At 43.2% G+C, this 8,234-nt stretch overlaps 1 long non-coding RNA gene across 1 annotated transcript in view; it reads left to right on the forward strand.

Moving 5' to 3' along the window:
• The window catches only part of LOC139590677 (uncharacterized), a 155,045-nt gene extending 151,635 nt beyond the window's left edge, over nt 1-3,410 (forward strand). The window contains exon 3 of the long non-coding RNA XR_011679396.1: nt 3,284-3,410. This is a non-coding gene — a long non-coding RNA (uncharacterized lncRNA). The remainder of the gene's footprint in view (nt 1-3,283) is intronic.
• Nucleotides 3,411-8,234: the final 4,824 nt, after the last annotated feature.

Below are 8,234 nucleotides of genomic sequence, written 5' to 3' on the forward strand. Positions count from 1 at the left end.
AGCTTTTTACACTGTCTAATTTTGTGCTGGCAGGCTGAATTCCTGAGGTATGTTAGATGAGTCTCAGAGCTGCCTTAATTTATGCTAGCAAACCATTTCCTTGTGCGCCATTTCACAGGTGCAGGATCAGCAGAGCAATTCATGTTCCATTCCCTGACTGCCCCTGCTCAGTGTCTTACCTGAATTCCCAGCAAGGGGACAAATGCTGCCACCAAGCTTAAAAAAGCTTTATTGATCTGAGAATGCTCAGAGATCTGCACAATACAAACTGCAACTACATCCCTCTACCACACTGCTTGCATGTGACCAAAATCTTCACTCTCAATTTTAGTTGCATCAGGTCACATAGTAGGACAGAAGGTTGCATCTAGTTCCTTCCCAGAGGTTCAATCTCTTGATTTTGTGTTTAGCAAAATAAATAATTTTTATTTATCAAGCTCTTCTGGAATGAAAATGTGGTCTCAAACTCTTCAGCTGAAAGAAACCATCCAATCTCCCTGCAGATTTTTCCTGCTATAAAGGTACAATCTAGCTGCCACATTGTTGTTGCTCTGGAGTTTAAGTGCCACTCAGATAAATAAAAGTGACACCTGCCGCAGGCCAGTTCCCATCTCTATTTAATTATGTTGTTTTCTTACAGAAGATTTTTGATGGCTGTAGCTAATCTAGAACTTAAGTGTGATAATTGAACAAATCAGTTTAGTTGGGCATCTGATTCTGTGCAAACCTAAGTGGAATAGTAATGCGTGACTAATACACAACAGCTCTTTGCATAAGATAAAGATCCAAGTGTAACATATGCAAGCCCAAGACACTGTGGGAAGAAAACACCAAAGATATTGAACAGAGGATGTATGTGCTACTCCTCTACTCCAGAGTTCACCCTTTTCCTATACAACAAACAGTACTGTAAGGACAGTGAAGCAGGACCTTCACTCTCTGACATCAGGTACCATGAGATCCCATTGTTCTCTCTTCCACGTTTTCCACTCTGGAAGCACGTGAGAAACTTCTCACTCCTGATCCAGATTAAATGACCTTAGATCATCTGCCTGCTGATAAGCCAGGAGGCTCATTTCAAAGGAAAATCTGGGATGCTGCAAATCTTGTTTTCTGTTATGTAACAATAATTGTGTGTCATGCAAAAAAAAAAAAAAACAAAAAAACAAACAAACCCAAAACACTTTTTTTTTTTTTTTTGGTGCAAATATAAAATCCTTAGATGTTCACAACTCTCAGGCTTTAATTCTGAGTCTGCATATGTTGGTATTTCATTTTATGCCTCTTAGGCTGGAAAAAAAAAGATTTAAAAAAAGATTTCTTGGAACTGAGGGGGAGAGAGGTACAGATATTTTTCACCAGCATAGCCAGGGAATGGTGAACGTTGGTCAACAGACTTGGAGCCACTGAAGAACATCCTCGGACATGACCTGTTTTAAACAATAGCCCCAGAAAGGCAGAGTATCTACACTCAGGTCTGTGAATCAGCTGCAGTAACTTCAGTGGGTCCAAGAGATACTAAGACTGTCCTGCAGCAGTGACACATCACACATGTGGGCCAGCAAGCAATGGCAGAGTTGTCACACCGGTATGGACCAGCTGTCAGGTATCTTTAGTCCCTCAACCACAGCCCCAATGAGTCCAGCACAAAATGAGCCACAGCCACTGCTGACCCACCAGCCTCTGGAGCAGGGTGCTGGAGGAACATGGAACAACAGCCACAGTGATACTCCTGCTGGCAGCTCTTCACAGCACAGCAGCACTGAGGTACTTGGGGGAAGAACGGCTCTGGTGAGACCCCACCTGCATCCAGATCTGGGGTCCACAGCACAGGAAGATCACAGACCTGTTGGAGTGAGTCCAAACGAAGGCCACCAAGTTAATTAGTGGGATGGAGCACCTTTCCTTTGAGAAAAGGCTAAAAGAATTGTGACTGCTCAGCTTGGAAAAGAGAGGGCATTAGGGTGACCCAGTTGTGGCCTTCCATTACCTGAAGGGAACCTACTGGAGAGAGACATCTTGTAAGATTATGTAGTGATGGGACAAGGGGAAATGATGTCAAGCAGAGAGAGAATAGGTTCAGATTAGAAATCAGTAAAAAATTCTTTGCTGTGAGGGTGGTGAGATACTGGAATAGGTTGCCCAGAGCAGTTGTGCATGCCTCATCCATGGAAGTGTTTAAGGCCAGGTTGAATGCAGCTCTAAGCAAAGTGATGTAGTGGAAGATGTGCCTTTCAGCGACGGGGGAATGGAAGTAGATGATGTTTCAGCTCGTTTCCCACCCAGGCCATTCCATGATTCCATGAGAACGGGCTCTGGGCGAGGCCTCCGTGCCGCGCTGCGCCGGGCCCGCCGGCGGCACGGCCGGGGCTGTGCTGACACCTGGCGGCCGGCGCGGGCACTGCACAGCCCGGGGCCCAAGGGCGGCGCGCCGGGGCCTGCTGGGGGCTGAGGGCTCGGACGGCCTCGGGACGGGCACCGACCGCTCCCGCCCTCCCCGAGCCCCAGTGCAGGGTTGGTGTGCGCTTCTGTGTTCCTTAGGCGTGGGATAGAGTTAATTTTCTTCCAAGGGGCTGTTCTTTGGATTTGTGCTGGACGCAGGGTTGATAATAGAGAGATGTTTTTGTTATTGCTGGGCAGGGCTTGCACAGAGCCAAGGCCTTTTCTGCTTTCCGTACTGCTAAGCTGGTGAGGAAGCTGGGAGGAGACTCAGCAGGGACAGATGACACCAACTGATCAAAGGGATATTCCAGACCACGTGGCATCATGCTCACTATAGAAAGTGGAGGGAAGTGGGAGGAGGGGAGGGATGTTTGGAGTGATGGAGTTTGTCTTCCCAAGTCACTGTTACATGTGATGAGGCCCTGCTGTCCTGGAGACGCTGAACACCTGCCTGCCATGGGAAGCAGTGAATCTATTCCTTGTTTTGCTTTGCTTACATGTGTAGCATTTGGTTTCCCTATTGAACTGTCTTTATTTCAACCCCCAAACTTTCTAGCTTTTTACCCTTCCAGTTCTCTCCCTGACTGCGCTAGTGGGGGAGTGAGCACGTTGCTGCTTGGGGCTTGATTGCTGGCTGGGGTCCATGCCAACCCTAACCACAACAGCTTCTATGAAAATGTACCTCAGTGTTTAGCAGTGGTCAAGAATCGGTAATGACTTTTCAGGAATTATTAGGAAAAGAACAGAAAACCCCCTAATCTTATACCCCTGCATGTGCAAACTGGCCAGCATTTCAAATGCTGCTCTGATTCTTCATCTCAAACCCCCACATATTCCATAGGTGAAGGTGGCACTGACTGCAATTGCAAGGCAAATCTGGAAGAGTCACCAGAGGAGGAAGAGGCATCAGAGGACACAGACCTGCTGGGGTAATGAGCTAAAGCCTTCTGAAGGTGACTCCTGAGCAGATACCACCAATGCCATCATGCCAACCATCATCCTGACCTCTGATTAGGCACTGGAGCCACCTAAACTCTATCAAAGGTTTCAAAATATTTCAAAGATTTTTTTTTCTACATAGGAATTCCATTGGGAAAGAGAGACTTATCAGATTGCAACTAGCTTCTTTCCTTTCCACCAAAAGCTGATCTTCCCAAAGTGGCCAGCATTTCCCAGTTTGTCAAGATTTTTGTTGTAAAGTCTATGTCGGCAGTTGGTCGCATGGCAAAATGTATTTCCTGTACAAATTAACATTTTCTAGATTCTATTTTAAAATAAATATTAATATACTCAAGGCTTTAATTCCTTCTTAAGAACTGTAAAATGTACTTTTTAATTGTTGGTTTAAAAAAAGTATGGTGTCTAAGCCAATCTGTTATGTCTCCCATCTTTCTAACATATTTTTTTCCAGGGAGACATTAAATAAAATTTCTATCACCCATAACTTTTCAAGAAACATCAACTGTAGTTTCTCATGAATTTATTTTTTTTCTCTTGCAAAGGTCCCTGTGTCAGTTCTGCTAAGATGGCAGGGGATGACAGGTGGCCCTTACCTCAGTGCTTGTCCATGTGCTTTACCTCAAAAGGAGATAATAACAATATATGAGTGGTTTTATTTCCCAATTCCCACTTTTTGCCTTCATCTTTGTAAGTTCATCACTGTTAGCATACAGAGCAAGATAGATTTGGTAACCAGGTTCAAAGGACCAATCCTTCCTTAATGGAAAAAGACCAAACTGTATAGGAACCTGCTGTGTAATGGAACATCAGCTTTATTTTTACATTCATTAACTTAGACTATCACAGATCCTCAGTGTTGGACCTCCCCAAGCCCAGAGCCACTCTGAGATATCTTTCAGTGTTTCTCATACACTCTTGCATTGTCTGACCTGCTTCCTTGCTTCATTTTTATGTCTCTTCCCTTTCTTCCTCCTCTATTTCCCCTTCCACAGGCTTCTGTGCTGTCTCCTGGTCTTTTAAGTGACTGATTGAAAAGAAGTGAATGAGTATTATTCTAGTAAAGTGAACCTTCTCTGTCAGATATCTTCAAGCTGCTGAGAGGATCTTGAGGAGATGCAAGGTGAATATTACAATTTCACACATGCTACAGTGCTAAAATGCATCAAGAAGCTAGATAAGGGGTATGTATATATCTATATCCATATCTATTTTCCCCCTTATGTCAACTCTGCCATGTTAAGGACACCAGATGAAGTATTTTCTGGCCACTGGGTTTCAACATTTTTATCTGCTTGACCACAGTTCTGTAAGTTGTGCCTGAAGTGCTGGGAATCCTATGTAACCTCTGACTGAAGGTTAACCAGGCTATAGCACATCTAGCATCTGAACATGGATGCTTTTAGTGTGGTACTGCTATTTGTGAAGGAATAAAGACTGGACCCAACAAATTAATTTGCTTCTCTTTGAAAACATTAGGAGGCTAAGAGTAAAACTGACCCATTGCTTCTAGCTTTAAACCTAGACTACAGCATATATGTGCTGAGGGATGGGAATATTTGGGCATGACTAACAGGGCTTTCAGCTGATGAGTCACGTGTCAGAACTGACTGAAAATCTAGGGGGGCTTTGGGTCCAATGACAAGTGGTTTAGCCTGCAGCAACTGACAACCTCATAGGAGTTTGCTGCTGAATGCTCAGCTCTCAGAACTTGGACATGATTGCTACAGGCACTAAAGAAGAGGCACTTTCAAGAGAATGAAAAGTTCTGTAGTGTGAAGGTGGATTTCCAGGGAAAAGTAGGTCTCCTAAGAAGAGAAATCAGAGAGAAGGAAAAAAACCAAGAGTCCCTGAGGATGGAAGAAAAGTTCTGACAGCACAGATATGCTGTCTTTGCAAATCTTACTTTGGCTGCAGGGGGGATAGTGTTGAGCTGATGCTTCTCATCATAGGTTTAGGATGAATGAAAATGCCATTCAGCCCTGAGATTCCTGCAAGATTCTCATGGCAAGTTTATCAAATTGGAAAATAAGACTTGTAGTTTGAGTCAACAGAACTTCTAAGCATACAAGGTGTTTTTTCATTTACCTTTTATTTGCCTAAGTAGTGGAGTGGCCAAAAACATAGGTCCCTTTACATCCTCAGATGAATAAGGTTATGTTTATTTGGTGTCAAGCTGAATGAAAGAAAAAAAGACAAACCAGGAGTCATTCACCTGTAATGCACAACTGCTGTCTGATTCCAGTCTAGATTGTGCACTAGTTCACCAGTTTGGACTCAGTTCAGTGGGATGCTTTGTTGGTAAGAGGGGAAGTGCTAGGAAACCTGGATAATTTTAAGCAGAAAAATTCTCCATATCAGAGTGGGGCCTGGCTGTCTTCTAATAGGTGAGCAGATAGCCTGGTGCATGGAGGAAGAGAGACAGAAAAAATGCAGAATGGTGGTGGGGAGGCAATTTAAGCATTTTTAAAAATCTTTTTTTAAAAATTATTATTATTGTTGTTGTTGCTGTTGTTGTTGTTTTTGCAAAAGATCATCATGTCTGGCTTACCATTGCTACTGATCCAAGCACCACAGTGGTTTTGGCAGGCAGACAACTGTCTACTCCATTGTGTAGCTGAGGGTTTAGATGCCTATTTTTCACTTGCCTGTAGCAGTAAGACATAAGAATCTATCAATATCCTGTATATCCTATACAAACAGTGGCTGTATGTGATATTCTAAAGTTGGTCTATTATCATTGATGCTATCTACACTATTTATTGGGTGTCATGGCATTTCTGTTGGTGTCATTCTAGGCTCAACATTTGCTATGAGTGAATTTTGCCTTTTAGCCTTAACAATCACAGAATAGTCTGAGTTGGAAGGGACCCAGAAGTGTCCTGATGTCACCAGCAAAGCTGGCTGGTGGCTGTGCTGCAGCAGAGAGGTTTCCCTAGAGCAGTACCCTACCAGAAGAGCATTCTGGCCATGCTTTCAGAAGCACACTTGCATCATGGCTTTCCAGAAGGCTGCCACAGGAATCTTTATATTTCCATCCTTATCAATATTCCCAAAGAAATTCTCAGAGTTGTAGGTTGTGCTCTTTCAAAGAGTTCTATTGGAAGCAGAGATAAAACATGGGCATGACCATGAAACAGCCACTGATACCTGCCTCCAGCTCTCCTCTTATTCTTCCATCACCCTGCTTTTATTCAGCCCATCACTGAGAGATATGAGTTCTCAACTTCTTGTGCAGTCAGACTTTTGTCAGAACAAAGGACTTTTGTTCAGGTTAATTCCATTCTTCTCAGTTATATCTCCTTCTCCCCCTACCTTGAAACAAGACTCAGTAATAAACCTGGCTTTTTTTCCTTATAATTGCAAATGCTTATTTGGTCCTCATCCCAGCAGCCACTGCTTGGCTAGGCTGTCTAATCAAGACAGTTCTGTCCCCCAGATCTTTGATCACTTTAGTTACTCTTCTCTGAATTCTGCTTCCGTTTGAATGAGGATACCTGAATACCTGAATGGCTATTAAAAACTGCAAAGCATAGTAGTGCAAGTGTCACTAGCTGTGAAGCACAGCAGCATTGTTTGATGTGAGCTAACAGCCCAAGCCTTTGCTTAAGTTCATCTGAAGCCTTATCCAGAGCTAATTCTCACCCAATTAGATGAAAATCTGCACAGCAGTTAAGAAACTCAGTGAAGCTGGTAGTGCAAAAAGTGTTATTTAGCTCAGCAAGCATCAATTGCTTGTGTTGGCTTCCAGAAAGGAGGACAGCACCATCTCCTGCTATCCATGGAAACTGCAGACCTTGAAAAACTGAGCAATATCTGTTTCAGATGGAAAATACCTTGTTCTTGTAATGCCATATCCTACTTTTATGAAGCACATTAATTTTGATGCTAAAGCAAAACTGTCAGAGAAGTGTTTTATGAAAGTCAGCTACTGGGATGGGCTTGTAATGAGGATGGACACTCATTTGGATCATAGCTGAAATCAATCCATTTGTTTTACACAGCGAGCAGATATCTATTCACGTTCCTTTTTTTCCCCTCAGTGCTCTAAGATCCCGAGGAAATACCTTCTCCAGAAGATCAAAGGCTTTGCTTAGTCAGTCTGTGTGTTCTGAGATGTGTGAACATTGTGATTCTCTTTGTGCATTTACTTTTCTGAAGGAATTTGGCTGAATTTCTCACTTGAAGAAAAACTTACCCCTTTGAACCTCCATCCCTCCAAGTGTCCACAGCGTGTGTACTGTGTACAGGGAGCTAAGAACACAATTCACTAGCTTGCCTGAATCACTTCCATGGGATTTGGATTGGGATCTTGGTGATACAGCCTTTGACCTTACTGTAGATGGCAGCTAGTTCAGGATGCATTTGACACATCAAATCCTGCAACTTGACGAAAGTTTCATTCATCAGCTCATTGTGCTACACAGGGCAAGGAAAGTGAAGTCAGTGTGGACACCCAGAGAACAACAAAGCCTATCTTGTGTTCATAAATACATTAGCCAGCCTCTCCTAAGGATGGTGCCTTCTGCTATCTCTGCTCTTCACTTTCAGGAAACCCCTGGAGATCCAACCGTAAATAAGTGTTCATCTTTCTCTTTTTCCATGTTTGAGACAGAAAAGGATCTACTAATTTGTGTAGAAATTAGCTTAGTGCAAGGTAGGTGTTCATTAGTAAATGTCTTCACCAAAGACCTCTTATTTTTGGCCATTCGAGTGATTCATGTTCATCTCTGAGACAGTCCTAGACAGGTCTCCTCTTCATTGTATTAAGACACAGACTGCAAGTTGAACATTTTATGGCCACAATGTGCTATAGAGTTCTGAAAAATAAAAAT

Source organism: Agelaius tricolor, unplaced genomic scaffold (assembly GCF_023055355.1).
Source record: "Agelaius tricolor isolate 1412-34295 unplaced genomic scaffold, bAgeTri1.0.p SCAF_5, whole genome shotgun sequence".
Lineage (NCBI taxonomy): Eukaryota > Metazoa > Chordata > Aves > Passeriformes > Icteridae > Agelaius > Agelaius tricolor.